Source organism: Dromaius novaehollandiae, chromosome 3 (assembly GCF_036370855.1).
Source record: "Dromaius novaehollandiae isolate bDroNov1 chromosome 3, bDroNov1.hap1, whole genome shotgun sequence".
NCBI classification, from domain to species: Eukaryota; Metazoa; Chordata; class Aves; order Casuariiformes; family Dromaiidae; genus Dromaius; species Dromaius novaehollandiae.
Genome location: NC_088100.1, coordinates 46,614,185 through 46,637,548, shown reverse-complemented (window position 1 = coordinate 46,637,548; position 23,364 = coordinate 46,614,185). Strand labels below are relative to the sequence as shown.

The following is a 23,364-nucleotide window of genomic DNA, read 5'->3' as shown; positions in this document are numbered from 1 at the left end:
CTAAGGGCTGTATGAGACCTCTAATATGTCTCTCAAAATAACAGTACTGCTTGTAATATATTTTTCTTTTTATTTATGCCATTCTTCAGTTTTCTGAACTATGCTAACAATGCTAGTTAGCACTCTGCAGTTTCTTCAGTATATTCTTTTACCTCTTTTGCCTATGGTAGTTAGCACTCTGGCATTTTTTCAGTCTGTTTTTTTTGCCTATTTTGTTCTCCCAAAGTGCGTTATAACCACCAATTTTAGCCCTCTAACCAACTAAGTGAACTTACCAGCTTTTAGGAATACCAGTTATATCAAATTTCTTTTAAACAATGAGAATTTCCAGTTTCTCCTGCTTATTGCAATAGCATATACCAATTGAAGAATATCTTCTTTCTACCTCTGCTGATCTTCATCACAGCATACTGAGTTTGGGTTTGTAAAACATTTATAGTCTTACTGACTTTCCTTTTTTATTTCTATGTTAATTGCCTTGTACTTGTTCCAGCTAATCTCCAGTTGAAAAGATTATCACCTTTTCTTTCTGTAACAAGCAAGCTGCAGTATTTATAAATCCAACCATTTCCCAGCACAGACATTCCACACACTGAAACTTTTGGTTTCATACCATTCATGCAAACAGCAGTCCTCTCAAGTGCCTTGTGCCTTTTCAGTGCTATTAGAATAACTCTTAAGAAGATAGTAGGGCTTTTGTCTTCTGCACCCCTTCAAGATATCTGTAGCTTTCTAATGTGTGTAGTTGCACATAATGTCACATAGTTAATTTCAACGTATATCATCACTTACTAACATTTCATATTTATGACAGGATTCTCTGTCCTGCCTTCTCCATACAGAGTCATTAGTGATGACTGCTTGCCTTGTTGGGGTACTTAAACCGTTTCAGCAGCTGCTCACTTAATGCTAACAGAGTATCAGTCAACACATTCAACAGGTTTCTGTTCTATTCTTACAGAAACGAGGGATGAGTTGCTGATGAAAGTGAATGCCCTTCTTGGTAAGAAAGCACACTATGTGTGCAACATCAATGTGCAACACTAACTTCTCATACATTACAATGAAAACCATAATCATGACCTCGAAGGTGTTATTCATCACTGATATACACATTCTTGTCAAAAATGTAAACTATTTTATTTGTGGAGAAATACAAGATTATAGTTAAGGAACTGCACTGGAATATTAGGGAGATTAAGGCATAAAATATTTATCTGCCTGAGGCTTAAGAAAGTGCGTCTCTTCTAGTATTTTAATTATCACCTAGCTTACCTTCAGCTGTTAAAAATTTATGGCATGGTACTGCCTAGAACTTAAAAAGGCTACAGACATATTATTCTAGAAATACACAGTATATAACATTTCCTACAGACCTTACGGCATAAAAGAAATAATAATTGAATGTGACAAATTCATGGATGGCTCTTTAGGTCTACCTAGCTGCCTTACTCTTAATTAGTTTATAAAACCTAGTGTGATAATAGCAGAAGGTGCTAAGACTGAAAGTATAGCTTTTTTGGCATAGACAGTAGTAAACAGAATTCTTAGCAATGTATAGGGCATCTTTTAATCTCTTGTTTATATAATTCTCCCATAAGTAAGTATAATACAGTGCCAGTATTGGCATCACAGCCTCTGAAGAAGCTTTGTTTGTAGTGTAATCTGTGATCACTTCTAGTTCTGTGATTAAAATACAAAAACCATCTGATCAGATCAGAGGATAAATGCTGACATCAGTAAACCTTCTGAGAATAATACCTATTGTAATTTTCAAGGGAAACTGAGTGAGAAACATGTGAGTCATATGACACAAAAAGCATACTTTATTTTCATACCCCTCCAGTCAAAGTATTAACATTTTAAACAAGACCACTCTATCAAAAGGTCTTTTCTGTTTAGTTCACATGGCAATTGTCTCTAACACAAGTAATTGGTTCCCGAAGGGTCTTCAAAAGGGAGAAGGGACACGATGATCACATCAAAGAGATAATCATACTTATTATGTGTATTAAAGGACACCTGTACAATTCTTGTGAATCCTTTACAAGGTACAAAGAAATAATCTTGGCAGGAAAATCTCGAAGTCTTCTTCAATAGAAGTGCTTTAAAAAGACATTTGGCTAGTATTTCAAAAAAGTATCTCATGCCGAATAAACAGATGAAGACCTGTGGTGTCTATACCAAAAGATTTTTATTCGAACCTCTATTTACCGATTGCTTTATGCCAACTTTTTAACTAACAAGTGAGCACATCAGTCTTAGCAATTTACAAAACAAGAGATATGACTCATATCTTACTGGGACAGCCCAGTTCTTTAGTGTCTTCAGGCAGCATCCTTGTGTTTCCCAGCTTCACACTGTTTTACCTTTCTATTGACAATTCTCCTCCCCAAACAGGGCACATGTTGATATCTGTATCTTACTAGATGTGTTTGAATTCTTTTTTTTTTCCCCTAGAGCTTTTAAAATGATCTGCCTGAAATCATTCTCCTAGATAGTGACTAAGCAAGACTTAGGCACTAGAAAACTACTCTTTCCTACCTCTCATGCCTCTGCTTTGCTGCTGGTAGGAAATGCCTCCTCTTCCCCTGCAGTATATGTAACATTCATCCCTACAGTGCTAATATGTATTATCAGAATTTTCAGTAGCAACATGTTAGTTTTACATACTTCATAAGTCTTTGAGGAAACTCCTAATATAAACAAATGCATAACAACAGTTTGATTATAACATGAAGTTACATTTTAAATAAAAACTGTTGAGAAATTCGGAGGATTTTTTCTTCTCTAGACACACACACAGGTCAACACTTTTATAAGCAGTGAACTGTTCAACTACAGCAGGCCCTTCCCAGTTTTCTCACAGCTACCAAATCTTTCCAAATACTCATTTCTAAAATGAACCTTGTGATCAAAATCTGGCCTCTGTCTTTACTGAGCTATGCTCAGTGACATGAGCCAGAGTATAAACATCTAGCGGCATAACTGACATCATTATAGCATCTGGCATTTAAAAAGATGTTCCACTTTCAGTAGAACTCACTGGGATATCCAGAAACTGGTAGTGACAATGTGGGATTTGTCAGAAGCAAGCAGAAAACTGAATCAAGATGACATTTGCAACTGAAGCTGAATGAGTGAATTCTTCCTATGTCCCAGTTTCAGAATCTGGAGAGAATTTTGTCCTTTTTGCCATTTGATCATTCAAACCTTGCTTTAAAAGATCAATTACCAGTTAAAATAAGAAGATTTTTACATTTGTATCTGGCTGGAAGAGCTACCTTTTCTTTCTTTCTAGTGACAGTTTTGCTGGCATTCTGAGGTGACTACGGATGAATATCAATTGGTCTAAATATGTTTCACCTTGAGACCACACAAAGTAGAGTACCACCACCTTGCTCCTGGGGAATGCATCATATTGAACACATACAGTACAGCTATTCTGAGATAAGTAATAATAAGAACTATATATTGGTTGCTGCAATGAACTTATCAGCAGAAATTTATTGCTTTTTGTTTCATTGAGGGCTGTAAGAGCATATAGAGGTCTATTCCTCCACAGGTCACTGAAGGACTGGCTTTCACCTTTCTGTACTGCTTAACTTCTTCGTTCCCATAGACACCACAGATGACGATGCTTTTCCAGTGAGTAGTCTTTTTCCAAAAAATGTGCAAGTCAAACACTTACACTTCTTTCCTCAGCATTAGCCAATAGTCCTTAAAAATGAGGTACTGATACTTTCTTCAGGAAACTGCTTTCTTCAGTTGCACTTCTTTGACAAGCTTGTTACAGGAAAATTTAAATGGCAGGAATTCTTGCAATAACACTGGAGATCTAGAACCACAGGGCACACACAGATATGAAGAAAGCATAAACAAAACCAAAGAAAACATAAGATGACAGGTAAGGTCTGCCCAGCAGGCTCCAAATTTGGTTCTACAGCATTAGCAATCCATGTCAGTCTAAAAGGATGCAAAGGGCAGCATATTGACCACGATGATTCAACATCATTTCAATTCAATCAATTCAACAAGAATTATTTTAATACACAATCTTGTTTCAAAATTACTTAAAAAGAATGAAAAAGAAACATGAAATAGAACACCCTGTACCTTAGTCCAACATTATTTATTTCTGGTTTATATTTTTGAGCAGGTCCCATTCCTGACCATGCACAGTACTTACACGGTGTATAATTCAAAAATCTAAACGAACAAATTATACAATGTAAACTTCAGTTCCAGCCTTCTCCCTGGGCATAACGCTCTTGGGTTCCACACTTTACCACTGTTACCCAACACATTATCCAACAGATCTCTCTTTAGGAAGATTCTGTCATATCAATGCTTAGACAGGCTTAAGAGTCCTCAAACCTGTGCATATCTCCCACCAAGACTAAAAACTGGCAACAACTTTGGCTGTTTCAAGCATATACTGCCATTTTTTTTTACAAAACTCTTCTCTAGCCATTATTATCTTTAACCAGTTGTATATGGTGATTTTCACAAAAGAAATCATTTGTTTTGTTCTGTGTTCAGATGAAATGATGTTTCCATTTGTCTTGCTTTCTTTTTTCTTTCCCCTTAGAGCAGGCAAATACGTCAGTACAAATACAGGAAACACAACACACAGTGCACTCAGCTTGAAAATACGCGAGAATGATTCAGACCAGAAACATGACTGAGGTACAGAAACACTGTGGATAAAGAAGAGTCATTAAAAATCATTTTCTAAATCAACACTGCTAAACCTCTAAAAAAATATTTTTGGTGTTTTCTAAGCTCAGGCTCCTAGCTGGATATAATAATATCAACACTCCATTAGATTCTCATATATTTATTTTAAAAAGCAAAAGGTCATAGATTGCTGGGGGGGGAAAGAAGAGAATAATGCACTCCTGATTCAAAGTGTTAAATACAGAAAGTCATTCACAATGAGATGATTACCCTGTTATCATTAAAAAATTGTAGTAGTGTGGGTTACTAGGAAATTTGGAACCATTTGAACTTAAGTGCAAAAACTGAAAAGAAAAAACCCTGTCCACTATCACTCCAGAATCCTGTTAAATTATGAAAACCTTATCTAATGTTTCTATATGTTGCCCATACCTGTAAAGCAATTAATACCATTGCACTTTTGAATAAATTTAAGAAATTTCACACATATTAAAAATCATAAACAGAGACTAACTAAATTAACAAGATATAAAATTTCTGTTCTAGCTATATTGATATTCACCAGCACAGAGGGAAAATCATGCTGCTTAATTAACCTTTAAAACTCTGGACAAAATATAAGATTGCTCTGAAAAGTCATCGTGTTAAAAAAGAGCGACTGGGTGTTAAACCTAAATACACTCTTAGCCAGCAAAAGATAACATGAATAGATTGAAGCCAGAGAGCAGTGCAGAAGAACTAGTAATAACAGATGACACATCCCCTTTATATAGCCTGCATTAGGTTGAAAAAGGCTCAGGTCTCAAAAAACAAATTTGAATTATAAATTTTTATGCAGCAGTGGATACAGCAGTATCTTTTTACGATGCACTATGTATTAAGTTTCAAGGACTCACAGAACACTTACAATATGTCTGCGACTTTTAAATAAAGTATTAAAAGCCATGGGAACAAGATGACTGAAAGAATTATAGCTGATTTGAATGACAGCATCTCAGATGCACCGACTTTTGCTAGCAGTGCAGTTGTTGCCATGCACAATATGATTATTTCATAATCATGAGCAATAGAGATTTCGGATGTTTTCTAACGAAGTCGCATTATCCCCACATAATAACATTGATTTAAAATTCTTCTCCCAATTTTGGTAACAGTGGCATCTGTAGGGAGCAGTTTTGTTTTGAATGCTTGAAACTGTCATCACAGCAGAGATCAACAATGAGTCAAGTATGTCTGTCAGGTTCAACAGAGGCTGAATTTGTTGATTTTTTTTAGAGCACGGTGATCTAATAAGTTTCTTGTCAAAGTAAAGAGAAAGTCATTCTAATTACTAGCCTGTTTCTTTTCTGAATCTGCAGCTAACTGTAAAATTTATGGTTAACACATTAATATTGGAGGTTTTTTAGTTGTTAAAAAGAAACAAAAGTATATTCAATAGCCCATAAATTATAATGCTTTGGCTGATAATAATTCAAGTTTCATGAGCTGGCAGTGCTCACAGTGACCATAAACTAGGAATCAGATCTTGTGAGCACCTACTGTTTTCCCTGTGAAAAACATTTGTTTAACCTCTGAATGCAATATTGTTTGGTTAATAATCACCTAAAAGTTAGATATGAAGAATACAGTAGTGTGTTCACTAATGTAAATTTGCATTGTATTTGGCAAATATAAAATCAGGTATGTTTCTTGCTCCATAGACTCTATAATTTTGGGCCCACTTCAGTGAAACCTTTTTCTAAAAGTCAAGTTTGAACTTCTCACATGATTACGCTACAAGGATTTTGATGCAAAAGAGAGATTTTTTAGACCTTGTATAATAAATAAACAGTCAAACAAAAGATGAGACATGATGAACTGTCGTTCTAGATACTGAAGAATACTGAAATGCTGAAGAGATGGAACTATACAAAATAGAATACACAAGGGATTGGTTAAATCATGGACACCGAAAAAACTTTAATAAGAAGAAAAATAGAGATAGTTTTCCGAAGGAGCAAATTCCTCTTAGGTTCATCTCATAATTTATACTTCTGTTCAATTTAGGCTGTAAATAAGTTGAAATTTTACACATCTTGTACATCTCATGTTAGCTAATTTTAGACATTACATTTAACATGTACACGTATACATATCAGCTGGTCACATTATGCTTCCTTTAACTGAGAAGAACAGGCATTCTTACAGCGTGATTCATCTGATGTTGATTTTAGGATGAGATGAGCAGAACATTCAATACTTCTACTGAGTCTTAAGCAAATGTAGCAGATGAGCTCAGATATAGATTTCTATATAGCAAGCACGTTAATTTTTAAGATAAAGCCCTCCCTATGAGCAAAATTTCAGTTTATCATTGTTAAACCTCATATACTTTCCAAAAAAGTTTAAGTACATAAGAAGGATACCGGAAAAGGTGGTTTTTCTGAGGTACTTACTCGGTAAGTCCATGTTTACTCACTTGCATTCGATCAGATGAATTCCATGACGTCTGGAATTTCTGGTCCACTAAAAATCCACCTGATAATAGCTTTATTGTAAAACATCACATTATACATACAGTATTAACACAACTAAGGGTACAGGCTAACTAATTAAAATACTTGTTTACAAAACCAATTTAAATTTTGGCGCAGTAGTAGAAGCTTAATACGTACAGCCCTTTGTACATTTGAGATCTTTGAAAGCTAGACCATAGTGAGGATGTTCTATATTCCTAAAGTCTGCTGGGAGATCAATGTCAGGGAAAACTAAAGAACCACAAAAAATGTGAAGTTTCAAAGATCTGCAAGATGTGGAAACAAAAGTAACCCGGTAAATGTGACTCTTGTTTTTGTCATAATTAGCAGAACACCCCAGTGTTTTTATTGGTCTTAAAATTTGTTTTGGCTTGTCTTGGCCTGAGCTAGCTTTAGCTTGCCTTAACAGTTGTCTAGCAGTCAAGTTTTCTAGTGGTCAGGCAACTACTGCCTGACCTATTTTGTCTTAAACTTTGTGGAAACCATATACAGAAGAGGTCTGACAAACCAAGGCAGTCACTGAGAAAGAAACAGTCGCCCTTTCTATCAGTCGAGACTGAGTGAGGCTGTTGTGCAACTCTCAGATTTGAGCTGGGAGCCAATGAGAAGGAAGGAGATTGTGTTAAGAAAACATATAAAAATAAACACAAGCATTCTACAGAACAGAGGAGGAAAAAAGCATCAACATCATGCTCCTCCAGACAAAGACGGAACATCATCCTGAGGAAAAACTCAGGATGCCGGTAACTTCTTGTAAGTGCCTCCTGTATTCTCCTTACAGAGGACCAAGATGTCAACCTCAGGATCCAGAGGAACATCTTACAGGTGATCATAACACAAAAGAAAAGCAATAGATACTAGGAGGGTTTTAACTGTACATAAAAGAGAGATATTTCTCTAGTAGGTAATTTGGACTGTTAGACTCTTCAAACATTAACTGGGCTGAAAGTCAATTTTTGGTTCCAAATATATAGTGAGTTCCCTTTTGCCCATAAAAAGGTTCTGAGTGAAGCTACAGAGACTGTGATCTTATGAGATCCACAGGGAAAACAACCTTGCGAAGACAAGGTATTCCTTGCAAAGCCTAGCTTTGTAGAATTCATCCTAAACATAGGTAAAAATTGTGCCCTTAATTATTAAGTATTTCTCTATAGCAGTTTATCTAATAGAAGATATTCAAATTATTTTTCGTCTACAAGTGAGAATACAATCATGTGGGAAAAAACTGCCTCAGCCTTTCTCTATGATAAGAAAAAAAATTTTGGTTTGTTTACGTTGGAAACTCTGGCTTTTATGTGAACTATGGATTCAAGAAATCAGGGAAGTAGGGTAAATCTGTAGTATCACTTAGGTGACAGCTTTGACTAGCAAGCAGGTAATAGGATTTCCTGTTACCATAAGGAAACATGGAAATGTCGAGCCCTTAGTCTTCACTGAAAATAAGAGCTCAGAAACAATACAAAAACATTCCTTAAAAAGTAAAAACAGTATGAAAAGAATTCATGACAGGATTTTGAATATACCCTCTTTTTAAATTACATTTAACTTGTGGCCTATAGATTTCTGCAACAGAAATATTAAATATTGTATTTATAAAATGTACCCTTTTGCTTTGAGAATATGTTTACAAAATTATGCTAAAATCCCCTGAAATTCTGACATATCTAGCATCTAGTTACAAGAGATGAATTTCAAAACTTTCTCTTTACTAGTCCTGCATAATTTCATTATGAAGACATTTTATAACATGATGACTGAATAGAACTGGCTAAAATTGTGGTTTCCAATGGACTAGTCAAACACTATAAAAATAAGTGGTCTAGAAACATTATAGCCTGACTAAATGGTTATCTACCAACCTCCTCCCCCTTAAGATACCTATGTTTTAGGATTCGCTTAAACTGCATATGTTTCATTTTTTTAGCACGGGCTTGAGCATGTTACCCTTTTCTTAGGAATGTGTTTTTGAGCATCTCCACCTGTGCATTTAGACAGACACATGCATTACTACTTTCATTCTTTTATATGAACAGAATAATTACTAGACCTGTACAGATGAAAGCAGTATCCTGATCCGTGATCTGAGAAGAGGCTGAGGTTACATACTTCATGACAGAGAACACAGAGAAGATACTTGAGTAGACATAAGTCAGAAGTAAGTGATCTGAATGTTAACAGTTACCCAGCTGGAGGCCTCTTACCGTCCGTTTGAATTTGTATACAGACACCCGAACACGTCAGAGCCAGCACTTCTTTTTTCCTCCACTTGGTGCTATCCTAAAATTATATTATTTTTCCTCAATCTTCTCTGTATTTCTCTTCCCCCCACCCCCTTCCTGCAAAATGTGGCCTCCTTTAGTTTCATTTTACTACAGTGCCTCTGAAACCCCGCTTTCCGCGGGCGCGCCCCAGCATGTAACACCGCCTGGGCCGGGAAGGCAGCAAATGCGCAACGGTAGGACAGCCAATAAAGAGGCGCCCGGAGATTTAAAAAAAAAAAAAAAAAAAAAAAAAAAGCCACGGAAAGCTCTGGCAGGGCACGCACCGTGGCTCTGGAGCGCTGGGAGGGCAGTAAGGCCAGCAGAGGGCTGGCCCCACTGTGTATCTGATTACGCAGAGAAGGACTGAGCAGAGCCTGTGTGCGAGAGCCTCAGCACCTTCCCGCAGCTCGCTCGCTTTACGGCAGTGTCGCGCCGTGCCCGGCCCTTTGCGGCAGCGGAACGGGCAAGCCGGAAGGCAGGTGTGCGGCTGGGCTCGGGCGGGTGGGGGGTCGGGTGGCTGTGCGGGGTTGGCGGGCGGTCTCCTGCTGCGGCGGGCAGGGCAGGGGCGGTGGGGCCGGCCGCGGTGGGAGCTCGCTGTGCCCCGGGGCAGACGGGCCGAGCGGCTCCCTCAGCTCTCCGGTGCGCGGTGCCTGGCCGCGGGGAGCGGGCGGGGGGGTTCTCGGCGCGGCGCCGCTGAGGGGGCGGCCGTTGGGGCGCAGCCGTTACGGGGAAGCGCGCGGGCGCTCTGGCGGCTGGTACCGGTGCCGGCAGGGCGCCGCTGGGCCGCCCGCGGTTCCTGGTGTCGCGGGGCTGGTGCTGAGGCCTGCCTTCGGCGGGCGGGCGCCCGAGCCGGCGCTTAAACCTTCATGTAGCTGGCAGACCCTGAGCTGCTCGCAATAAAGGATAACTGATGAAATTCTGTTCTTTTTAATTCTGTTTCTCTGGTACGGACTCCGGTGTATTTTTTGAAGTAGAGATTACAGGCGTGCTGCCAAGTGAAAAATGGCACTGGTGTTGAATGGGTCTGAATACTTTCAATACTTATATTAATAAACTTAGCTAGAAATGAAGAATTAAAACCATGCATGTGATTGAGTGTTTTCCCCTTTCTGGTATGATATGATACATTTTAGCTGGTGATGGTAAAGTGTCAGGTTTGCTCTTAAAATGCATGACTAGGTCGAGTGTGCTATGGTTTACCTTTCAGGCGCTTCAGGAGAGTGAGTGTATCATACTGGAGTTTAAAGAATCTGTTTAAAAGGTTTTATGAGTTCTGAGTTTAGATTTTGTTTAATTATAGCTAAAATTTGTATAGACCCTTTTTGGTCTTCAGGCTTTTTAAAGGATCGACTGTAGAATAGTACTATTGAAATGGAACCAGTAATCTTCACTTCTATAGAGTCCTGAAGGTGCTTACAGTATTCTACTGTATTTTACTTTTTTGTTACCTTCATTTTTTAGAGTTTGGTGTAATAGTCAAGCTTAATTACGATCTTGCGGATAGACTTGACTTGAGTTCATACTGTAGTAGAAAAATTGACAGAAGTACCAGAGATGTGACATCTGTCATGTACATCCGTGTGGTAGATTGCACATAGATATGCATATCTATGTTTAAAAAAAAATCATCGGTTCAGATGCAAGCTGATTTGATCCAAAGGCCACGTTAATTATACCAATAAGGTGCTAAGTCCAAGTAAGCATACACTGCTTTTCAGTAGATGCAGTAATAAAATAACTTGTGGATCAGACTTGCTTCTGGCCATGACAGACATTAAACTTGCATCTCCCTAGAATTATTTTTGTAGGTGTTCGGTGGTAGTCTCTTCCCATTTATATGGGGACACTGAAGAAGTCCCACTTAGTTCTTCAAACAATAGTGGCCTAGATCCTCAGCCACTTTGTGATGGTGTCTTTATGGATTGTGTAAAGCTGTTTAAATGTGAGACCTGATTAGTTTTCTCTAAAAGCTAGCTTGGATTCTGGAAGAGATTAGATCAGGAGTATATGTTGTTGCACTGAATCAGAGAGAGGTAATACACAGCAGTGATTTGTTCTGGTAGTCATATGTTCATGGAGCTTTCTTTGAAGCTAAAGCTGAAGTGATACTTCTTATCACTTTCTGTTCTTAAATTAAAAGGAGTATGCATTACTCTTTTTCAGCTCTTTATTTCCTATGTTGTTTTTTTTCCTTTCTGCAGCTGTCACATATGCATTTGAAGGCTATCAATGAGTCTCTCACCTCCATAATCTAAAACACTGTTTCACTGTGGGGGTGGTTGAACAGTGGAACAGGTTGCAGAGAAGCTGTGGAGTCCCATCATTGGAGATATTTAAAACCTGACTGGACATGGTCCTGGCCAGATTGCTCTAGGTGACTCTGCCTGAGCAGGGGGGTTGGACCAGATGATTTCCAGGTCTCTTCCAAACTCAGCTTCCTGTGATCCTGTGAAATAACCCCAGTTTGTCGAATGTTTCCTAATAGGAAACATCATCATCTTCATCTTCTACACCGCTGGTCATTTTTGTTACCCTCCACTGTATCCTTCTAAACTGTTACCTGTTTTTCCACAAACTGGTTGCACACCATAGACAACAATATGCTAGCAGAGTCTTTTCATTGACTTGTTGACTAGAAAGACAACTTGATGTGTGTTAAGTTTCTACTCTTGTTTTTAAATGTCAGTAAGATGTCTTCTGTCTTTTTGGAATAATATGACAGATCATTATGATTTGCTCTAGTATGTAAATCTGTTTCTGCAACACTATGAATAATGTGTTTTTTCTTGTCCTCTATTTTTGCAGTTTATTATTCTTGCTTTAATATAGTATTTTTTACTCATTGAATTATATATTTTTATGTTCTTTCAAGATTTTTCCTCTAAAATAGTTGCAGTCCCTTGTATCTCAGTGTCATGTACAGATTTAGTAAGTGTGGTCTTAATTCTGTGATCATGAAGAACACTTAATTAAGAAATCTATTTTCACAGTGTTAATAGAAAACTTTTCCTTAGAAAAGTGCCACATTATATTTCTGCAGGTTTTCATTGAACTACAACCCTTTTCCTGAAAAAAACCTTAACCTTATACTGAACTGAACTCCAGCTTGTCTAGACTCTTCCTATGTATTTCATTCCTCCTCTTTTACCAGTGATTCATAGGAGCGGTGGGCGGGGGAGGGGGTTAGGAGAGGATATTGTCTTTTAGCTGGATAGTTATAATCTAAAGTAATTATAGGAAAACACAGTTTAAAAAATGAAAAACAAAACTAATTCTTAAATAGCAGATCACCAAATGTAAGTTTGGAGGAACGCTGCAACTTGAATTAGCGTGTTAGTACTGCCAAATAGTTGCATCTTAACAGATAAATGTATTCTGTAGTAAGACTTGTCTGGTTTATTCTTAAAAAGTAGAACTTACATGATACATATCAAAAATAATTTTAGAATTTGGATGCACGGGCTCATGTAGCGTAATAAAAATGCACTGATGAAATGTGAAACAAATCTTAATTTGGATTTGCAATGTTCAAAAAACTAATGGTTTCTTAGAAGTGTTAAAAATGTGATTAAATATGTGATTATAGCTCCTAATATTGCTTTGAGTAGTGATAGATTTTTTTTCTTTCCCTAGAAAGTTTGCTGGAAAGCCTCGTTATTCCAAAGAAGAGCTTAATGTTTTTCTGGTGAATTGTTTTTAGTAACAATAGTTGACGTTTGTGTTGGACACTTTCTAGCCTACATACGCCTTATTAAACCAAATCAGTCTTTAATGCTGGGAGAAAGAAGAAAAAACAGACTCTGCTGTCTAGTTTGGATGTACTTACATAATTATAAGAAATTTTACAAATGACAAAATGAATAGTTGGAAGTTTGTTTGAAATGTGATAGAAGAAGTCTGAACTGAGAAGAGAAGGTAATAAGGGTTAGACCCACAAACAAGTCTAGAGACATTAAGCTCTTAAATCCAAAATCATAGTCAAACTCTGCTGTAATCAGACGCCATAACTCTCTGTTCTAAAACAAAATGTTCATCTAGTGCTGAATTCTGTGGCTTGTAGTGACCAGTAGCAGATGCTTAGATGTACAAAAAAAAAAAAAAAACCTGAAAACAGAGATGTTTTTGCTTTCATATTATCTTTTAGCAGTCAGTGATTTAAATACCTGATGAGCTGCATCTAGGCTATTGTGTTCAATAACTACCAAGGTATCTGAATTCTGTTAATTCATCTAATGTTTATTTGAGCATGTTTGAACTATTTGGCATCTCGTGGCAATGAATTCCCAGATTTAAATATTTAATGCCCAGAAAAAGCATTCAAATTTAGTTTGTTTTTACCCTAATATTCAGTTTTATCTTGTATCTTTTTATTCTTAAATTATAACCAATATTCAGTCATTCTGTATGTACCTGTTCTTGCTTTTTAAACACATCACACTACCGAAATTAGTAATTTCATGCTTATTGCAAACATAATCCCTATAGGGATCTGCAGTCAAAGCATTCTTTATGTTCCTGTCTCTCTGAGGAATTTGATCTCTTTTGTTTGCACAAAGCATTACTAATACATGCTTACATAGTTACGCTTTGTGCAAGACACGAATTACAGATACCACTTTCATTTAAAAATGTGATTGAAAGAAGAGGAGGTAGTGCTTTCTGGTTCTGTGGTAATACAGTGCTTACTGAATTCATTGGTGGTGTGAAAGACTCTGATGTCCTGTGTTCCTTGTGGTTATGCTGATCACTTAGTTTAGAATATTGCTTTTGAAATTGTACACAATTCTGTATAGTTTATTGAAAATCCATTAGGTAAAAGAGAAAGCAAGAAAGACCTAAGCTACAGTGGCTATGCTGGACTGTTTGGACCTTTACCAGTTTGTCCTTGCTGAAAGGGCAATTTGTGTTTTCTGTGTTTTATTCAGTACCTTTCAGCACGGACTGGAGTTTGATGGCCAGCCTGTAGGTGAGATGCAAAGAAAAACTCGTGTGCTTTTCCTGGCTTGTTGAAATCTTGCGTTACATGACACTAGAAAGGAACATCTTTAATGGGGAAGTAGAGAATGTTTTACCTAACTAGTATTTTGGGGCAGGGGAGAAGCAGCTAGCTCCTTCCTTTCATAGTATGCTGAATTTAGGAGCTGAAAATAAGCATATGAATTACAGCCTAACATAATCTATACACTGATAGTCCTTTAAAAATAGGCATCAAAATACAGAGCCTCCTGTGGAGGACCTAAGAGTACAGTCTAAGGAGTTACCCAAAAATATAGTTTGGTGTTACGCTTGACTTAGCGTAACTGTAGGCTGTTTGTGTGCTTTTAAAATGTATGCTAGTTCTGTTGCTTCCTTTGCAGTGGATCTAGAAATTGGTCAGAGGGGAAGGAGAACCGTGACTGGTTCTTAAGGAAAACAACACCATCAAGAAATGTTTGTCAGAATTTCTGATTGTCCTGTGGCTGGCACAACTGTCGGGTTTGCAGAGGAGGTAGAGCAATTGTCTGATTGGGCTTACCAGCTGTCCTCAGACTTCAGAGGATGTCTTTTGTTTTTTCTTCTCTGTAAGTTTGAATCCCTTTTCCCCTCTCCTGGGAGAGTCATCTATCCTTGGTGTATGCCCAAATACTGTGAAGCAAATTTCTAGCAGGTGTTCCCTATATAGATACCTCCTTGGGAAATTAGCCATTCCTATGCTGTGCGGCTCATGTCTTTGGAGCTAGATCCCACCATAATTGTCTTGTCCTAGCTGATGAACAGACATCTCCCTGGGCTTTCCCATCATTTTATTCCATGGCATGCATGCATTTTCTCTGAGAAAGGTCTGTTACTTTGGCTTGCTCAAAGTTGTGTTGGGTCTGGCCTGAAAAAGAAACTGACTATGGTATTACAGGCTTGTATCTCATCATAGACTGGTCATAAAGTAAGAACAGATAATCATGGAATGATGGGTCAGTGACTGAGGCGTTTATCAAGTGGTCTCTTTAGTAAATGTCACAGTTTTCCAGCTGTGAATCGGAGATTTTCAGGAAGTTATAGGAACAGATAGATTAGTTAGTACAGTAGTGATTTGCTTGGGTGTGCATTCAGATATTTGTTAAAGCATAGGTAAAAACATTGTAACCATATCAACCACCCCATTCTTCAAAAGTGTTGAAGACTGCTGAATTCAGTGGCTTAGTGAATCTTTTATAGAATTTATTCAATAACTATGAAGGTATTATTCTTAGCTGTTGCTACAGGGGAGAACAATTTGACCTCTCCTTGAAAGATTAAGAAAATATACAGAGAATCTCTGAAAGTCTTCTCTTCCAATTCTTTCAAGAAATTGTCAATGAAATTCTAAAAAAGAATTGCATAAGGAAGTGAAAATGAGTGGGATTGAAACAGAGTATTAACTCCGAAAAGGATAAAATAGAACGGAGATTATAAACTGTCTACCCCCTCCAACAGTTGGAATTTATACAGCCCTGAAAAATTAAATTGAAGAATTTAGGTCCTCCTTAGGCACTGCTGCCTTTTCTAAAAATTCTGTAGGTCAGACTAGGTCAGCAGAACAGCTGATCAGCCCATTGACAGTGGGGGGAATCTGTCAATGCACAGGTGGAAACAGTTCTGCTTACTCAGTGCTGTATCACCTCTGAAGCATGAATACAAATAAATTGCTTAGTTATATCATTTTCTTGTTCATATGCCATTTTTGTTTATAGGAAGTCTGTCTTAGAAAGTTGGTTCTATAAATCTGGACAGGGTTTGTATGCCTGGGATATTAAATGTTCATGAATACTTGTTCAAAGGTTTCTAATCATGCAGTAGGATAATCTTGACTAATATGTGCTCATTTCTTAGCATACAGTACAGTTTTTCAAAAACACATTTGAAGAAACTTTGCATACGTTCTAATGGAGCATGACTGCATTTCTAGAAATGCAAGCATTTCAAAAATTCATTGAAAAAAAATCCTGCTTTAGCTTCATCAGATCACTAGAGACATAATTGGGCCATTTTCCTTCTTGGTGTGTCAGCCAAGAACAGTAACTAGTTTTTGACCTCTTCCCCATTTTCTTATGGAATAGGCTTACATTTCTGATGTTTACTAGCGCTTGTAAAAAGATAGTGAAGTCTCTTCATACAGGTGTTTTTCTCAAAGTATACTCTTGTGTGCCAGCGCTTTAGGCAGTCTGCCCAGGATGAGTGGGCAGCAGCTGTTAGTTTTGATTTTAGTTTGCCTGTGTTGTAATAATAGAGGAATGTAGCACTTCCTTTTGCTAAAAAAATATAAAAAAGTTCTAAATTGTTATAATACTAAATAATCAGGTGGGAAGCTGCCATTTGCTGGCCATCAAATAGCTGATGTGCTATATGAAGAAGTCACTGCTCAGCATGTAAGCTCTAAAAAAAGGAGAGATGACAATGGACTCTCTAAAAATATTATTTTCTGGGAATATAAATCTATTCAATAGATGTGTTGTTTAATTATTATTTTTAATGTCTTGTCTTGGTGAAAGGGGCTGCTTTAAAAGGAGATACGTATGTTTGCAGGTTATCTAGGTGTACACAGGAAGGTGCTCCTTAAATTTTTTTCATAAACTTTTAGGCTGAAATTTTGGCCATTTTCTGCTGCCTACTAACAGTGGTAATTAATATATTGGATTCATTTATACTTAAGCCTGTATTAGAAAAGAACAAGTATCTGCCTTAGGGCAACTCCTGGTGTGCCTGTTGCAACCTTGAATGTTTTAAAACTGATTCCAGGTGACTGTCCCGGTGTTAAGTATTCCTCCCTGCCAGCAGGAGGGAGGTCTGAAGAGGGGGCACCCTGGAAGGTAACCCAGGTGCTGCTGTGGTTTTCTGACCTGTGCTTGCAGCTCTTCCTCAGCTGGCAAAGCCTGCCTTTATATGCTGATTTGGGGAATCTGCACTTCACTCTTTTCCCATGTTGTATTAAACAACAAACTTCATTTTGAATTTGAGGCTGTTAGTCTTTCTCATATTCTTCTTTTTAAGCCTGAATTTGGATTAAATCTCCAGTATCCCAGGACACAGATCTAGTGAGGAAGGGCTGCTAGACCTCGAGGGGAGCTTTCATGTGGAAATACCTTTAGCAAAGTATTAGGTAATAAATAAATAGTTTTCTTACAGACAGCAATGGCCATGAGCAAAGATGACCATTAAGTCATCTGACTTAAATAACTTCTAGTCAGTCCTCTCAAAAAAGGGGAAGGCATGTCAGGATTTCCTGTTGGCTGTTTCATTTAGAAAACAGGAGTAAGTTGTCCAGTTGTTAAAGGAAAAGACAGACAGCATGGGGAGTGCTATGTGCACTTTGAGGATTCTGACCACCGCCAAATGCTGAAGTGTAGGCAGAAAACAAAAATGGGTAGAAATTGTCTCTTTTGCCTTTTGCAGATTTATGTATTTCCTTTGCTCCTTACAGTTTAAAGAAATGAATTTGGGAAAAATTATCTTGATTATTTTGTGTTCCTAGAGAGGTTTGTTAGCAAGCATGAAATTCTGTGTATGCCTAGATCATGATAAAATCAGAAGTTTTGGGGAGCTGAGAGGCTTTGGCAGTTCGGTACTGCCACACTAGTAAGAAAAGCTGATGGAGACTTTCAGGAAGAATGTTAGAAGGGCTGAGGGGAGCGTAGTGCCAAAACCTACTCAAACTTAGGAAAGTTTAAAAATATGAGCATTTAACATATTGATGTAGGATTCAAATACAGCAGCCTAGTGAATAATGTTCAGGGGATGCTTCTCTGGTAGGTGACAGTAGTTAGTTTTCTCAGTCTGTAAAGAACTAGAACAGTTTTTAGAGAGACAAATTTTGGTTAAGTTACACAACTTTTGGCTCCCAATTGGTGCGTGCCATTGGGAAGGTATTTACCCTATGTTTGCACTGAAGCATGTGATTGTACATGATCATAATGTCCTGATAGATTTCATTGATGTTAATGAGAAGGCTTGCACGTACTTAAATAATCTTGATTGTGTCTGGAGTGTTTACTGATGTCTAACTAGGAGAGTTTTCCTTAAACTCTGCCACTCTGCCATTACTTTCTGCCTCCTTCCCTACTCAAAAACTATAACAAGTTTCAAACAGGGTTCTGAATGGTAGAAAAAGTACAAGGAAGTTCTCAAGAAAATATTACAAACATTATAAAAATTAAGTGCAATAAAACCAAATTTTGCTAAACATAAACACTTAAAATTATACAATGCACTTACATTATTGTAATGAGATAGGTAAGTCTGTGCAGACAGTAACTTTTTCATTGATTATTTTGATTTGTATGTAATAAGTCATTTTCTACATATTTCCGTATTCTTCATTGCCACCATTGTTGAAAATCCTGACTCTTGCAAAAGATGCTGGAAATAGGATGAGCATATTTGTAGCTGATCGTTTTGGGAATTGTTTTTTTTTTTTTTTTTTTTTTTTTTTTTTTTTAAGTGGTAGCCAAAAATGGCCAGAACTTTTCTCTCTTTGGAAGGCCAATTCCATATTTTTACAACATGACAACTCAGTTAGTTTTCTTTTATGTTCTGTAGTTTATTTTGAAGTACTTGGACATGATGACTTTTGTTTCAGATTACCAGCCTTACCTGTATCGTTACCAGTTTAACTGATGAATTCGCTGAATGCAGGAAAATAATACTCTCTCTAAATGGGAAGTCCTGCTTCAGTGCTTTCATAAAACAATTGTTCTTAAAGATTAAATGTGAATCTCGGCCTTAGTTGTTTTGTGTTTGCATAGCTAGTGAGTTGTTTGCAGGATGTAATGATTTTATTAACCGTAACTAATTAATAAAGTCCTCTATAAAGATTCTTGATATACGGAAAATGGATATATAGTTAATTCCAAATTGGCATCAGGTCTTTCACAGTGACTTTATCAGTGATTTTTCTGTGAAAATAGAGAGGTTTCATTTTACACCATGTGAATAAAGCATGCGTTTCGTCATCAAGTTCTAATGAAGCTAATGACGTTCATCACTAATAAGCCAATACAGTTTTCAGACATTTTTTTGGATGATGGACTCAGCAATGTATAAAGCAGCAATGCAATAAAGTACCAGAAACAGATAGCTGCATGGCCATGACATTTCTATGAATGGGCAGAAAGTGAAGCGCTTCAAGCACTCGTACATTGGATGCCCTGTTTGTTGTCTCTTAGGAACCTGGTTAGCATAGTTACCTAACATCAGCAGGAGGGTCTAAATGCCAGGAAGGAGATGTGCTCTAGGCTTTGTGTGGTACTTCTCGAGAAGAATTGTAATGTCTCCTTATATAAGTATGCCTTAATACACAGTAGGACTTGTGAGATACTCATATCAAATGACAAATTTGAGTCCTTGGATTAACATTACATTCTTGGGGGCAGCAATCAGAACGTGGGATTTTGCTGCACAGGTTCCTTGGTATCAAGACTGGGATGTGTGTTGGGGATTCAGGGTGAGAACACTAGACCTTTTAAGAAACATTTCGTCAAATTTATTCTGTAGCGGGGCTGAGGAGTTTTAATTTTTCGTTCCAACCTTGTTTCCAGTTGCTTAGGAGCTTGACCTCAAACCTGGCTAGAAGCTTTTACTTTGATAACTTTTTGAAATTAAGGATAGGCACATGTAGGGAATATGTGTAGGGGTTGTACCTCCAATTATGTTTTAGGGAACACGTGCCCTCCCTACCCCACACCTTTCCAAGATTTAAGGGCAGGTGTGAGTGCTGAGTCCTGGGGAATAGTTTCTCCTTGTAGGCACAGTCCATGCCCTTTTCACAGGAAGCAGTGGCAAAAAGACGTTCCTCAGCCCTCATTTTGAAATGGTCAAACACTCAGATTATCCTAAGGTTTGTTGATACGGTTAAATATTTTAGTGTTGTAAGTATGGAGATGGAAGTGAAGGAGAGTTGGAGAGGAGGAAAATTCAGTGCGTTCTATTTTTTAAGCACTGTTTTCAATCAGATTCATTGATAATAAACAGAAATTGTCCCCATATGGTATGTTTACTATTTCCATATTTGTTGAATGTTTATTATTTAAGCAAGTTTACATTTATCCCTTATCTTATCCAAACGGATGCTGGTAAAGCTTGGTTTGAAATTAAAAAAAAATCTAGTTAGAGTTGTTTCCTTTTATGGAGCATGCCATAACAGAATTAACTAAATTATGAAGATGTACCTACCATGAACGGTATGACTTTGATACCATAATTGTAGTCATTAGATACGCAGTTATCTACTTCACACTTTCAAGTTGTATGTTATCAGTAAATTTGTGTCTGCTAAATAATTGCCTCTTTGTGGTCTTGTATGCACGCTCGTTTTACGCTGCTGAAGCAGCTGAAAGGAGAAGTATAATTGCTTTCCTTGTAGTAGTCTTTTCCCTTTGAAGACTCCTTTAGGACCTTGTTTTATTCTGTACACTAAACACAGAAACTTATTTCTCAAAAAGAAAATACCCTTAATTGTTCACCAAGCTTACGTGCCAAGTGTAACTTATCTCATCTTTGTAAAGCTAATTATTCAGCTAACTTAACTACTTGTTTCCTGCACTTTGGATATCCCAGCACTTGCATTTCAGTTAAAGAAAGGTATTTTGTATTGTCCAGAAGTGGCTTGATGGCTTTCCTATTATAGCTTTATTATTAAAAAAAAAAAAAAAGTTGATAAAAGTAATATAAAGGAAGTAATATTCTTGCCCTGCTTAAGTAGAGTTATAGTTTATTAACTTCTATCGTATCAACCTCTGTCAATATCTCTTCTGCTCATGGTATGTTCCTAGCTAATTCTAAAAAGACAGATGGATTTTCACAGTACATCATAGCTGTGTATGCCCAAGCACAGTTGTACGTTATGCATGAGAGATGTCCATGACTGCACGCTGGAGTTGATAGTATTCTTGAAAAATTTTCTGTGTTAATCTGCCTTGGTTGCACAAATGTGCTCACACAGGCCTGTAGAGGTAGCATTTAATAAATCTGTCTAGAACAGATGTAATGTGGCCATTTTTACTTCTTAGGTAATTTTGTTACACTTAGACTATAGAAGAAGCATCTCTGTATTTGCAGGAACCTTAAAAAATATTAGTTTCTGATTCTTGGTTTTCTTTTTGAGAAGCTGAAAAATTTTGTGACCTGTAGGCACATCCATTCTCTCCCTTTATGTAACTTAAGGTCAGCTCACCTTTGTGGATCAATTTCAGTAACATTTTGAAATGAAGGGTTATGAAAGAACACCGTTCGATAGTCTGAAACGCCTAATGTACATACCTGTAAACTGTTCTAATGGGAGAAGGGGAGGTGTTGACAACAAAGAAACAACCCCCCTGAGTGGTTTGGAAGTGGTCCCTAGGATATGAAAGCTTATTTTGGTACACTTTTCTTATGGTCACCTTCAGACCTCTTGTGGACTTTGATATGGTAATAGACTGTGAAATACAATTAAGCACTGGTGGTGGCAAGATGCCTTGTTACCGCAGGTTATGTAATGTTGAAAAGATTGACTTGGTCTGCTCAGAGCTTAATGCTTAAAGCAGACTGTGCACAGTGGAGAAATACAGATTCTTTCTGTTCTTGCCTTCTCATTAAGGCTCAGAAGAAAGCTATAAGCTTTTATTATTGGTTTTCTGCTACAGTAAGCTTATTTATGCTTGCTGATTATTATTGGTAGAAATCTTCATTCAAAAGTAGTAACTTAGCAGGACCTCTCTGCTATAGCCTCAAGTTTGTTTATTCCATTAACTTTTTTTATTGTGAATCTTTAGCAACTATTATAAGCAAGTCTTTTATCTCCTAAAGCTGAGTTACAAAGAACCTGGCAATACCATCCCTATGACCAGTAGTTAGCATTGGAGGTTTTATCCTTGTGTCCTTGTAGATTCAAACTTTGGATGCTCTTCAGTGCAGAAATGTGTTATGTAGATTTATTCTTACTATATTTTGAACTCTAGCATGGTCTCATGGTGTTATTACAGGGGTTATTTTGCCTGGAGTGCATCCCATGTCCTCTGTGAGGTATAACATGCGTTAGTTAGCTTGTCATTTTTAGCCCACATTTTTTGTTTTTTTCATTTAATTATTATTTCATCCTTCTGTTCCTCTCTTTGGACACACACATCCATATTCGCCTTCTACACAACTACTGCTTTTTCCTCAGTGGCAAACTTTTTTTGGAATGAAGAAATATGAACTGCTGGGGTTGTTAATCTCTGTTAATGGCATGATGTCAAAGGAGTAAGCTGAGTGAACCCACTGTAAAGCTAAAACAAACAAAGAAAAATCCCTTATATCTGTGGCTCATGCCATGTTTTAATGGACATGCAGTTTACATACGTTGGTTGAAGTTGGAGATTCTCATACAGTACATCTCTTCACATGTAAGGCAAGACTTTCAGCCTTGATATAGGTACACAGTTTATGGCTCACCTTGCTTGGGGAATGAACAAATGAAGGTGATTGGGTATAACAGTGCAGACATTTCTCAGTCTAACAGTGGACCTGTATCTTATGTTCTTAGAAAAGAAAGATGAGTTATTCCGAAAAAAGTTTTTTAGAAGCCACAGCTATGCTCAATAATGATCTCAGAGCACATCTAAAATGAGCATGCTATTTTGAGATGCTGCCGAACCGATGTCTTGGATGGAATCACAGGAAATGCCTATCCAGCCGCAGTTTTAGGCAGCTGATGCTCAGTCCCTCCTATGTGGCTAAGACTTTGTGAGAGAGAATCTGGAAAGATTAAGAGTCTTTTGAATGTATGGCTTGTAATTCCTTTTTGTGTGTGTGTGTGTGACTCATATAATTAAGATCCCGAAATTGTCTCTTACATCGATGACAGCATACAGAGGCACTACCATGCCTCTTCCTTGTGCTGAAGCAGTTATTTAAATTCTAATATTTACTGGGATGAA

General features: G+C 37.4%; 1 protein-coding gene and 1 long non-coding RNA gene across 3 annotated transcripts in view; one reads left to right on the top strand and one right to left on the bottom strand.

The window, feature by feature from the left end:
- Window positions 1-2,175: 2,175 nt before the first annotated feature.
- Window positions 2,176-9,863, bottom strand: LOC112996546 (uncharacterized). Its single transcript, XR_010388305.1, has 2 exons — window positions 9,742-9,863; window positions 2,176-9,473 (listed from the first exon to the last, which is right to left on the bottom strand). It is a non-coding gene; the product is annotated as an uncharacterized LOC112996546 (long non-coding RNA).
- The window catches only part of ASCC3 (activating signal cointegrator 1 complex subunit 3), a 282,237-nt gene continuing 268,683 nt past the window's right edge, over window positions 9,811-23,364 (top strand). Inside the window, exon 1 of one of the 2 annotated variants that reach the window (XM_064508824.1) lies at window positions 9,811-9,932. The gene's annotated coding sequence lies outside the window, so the exon portion shown is untranslated. Of the gene's footprint in view, window positions 9,937-23,364 lie in introns of both variants that reach the window. The other variant, XM_026122085.2, reaches the window with a different exon arrangement.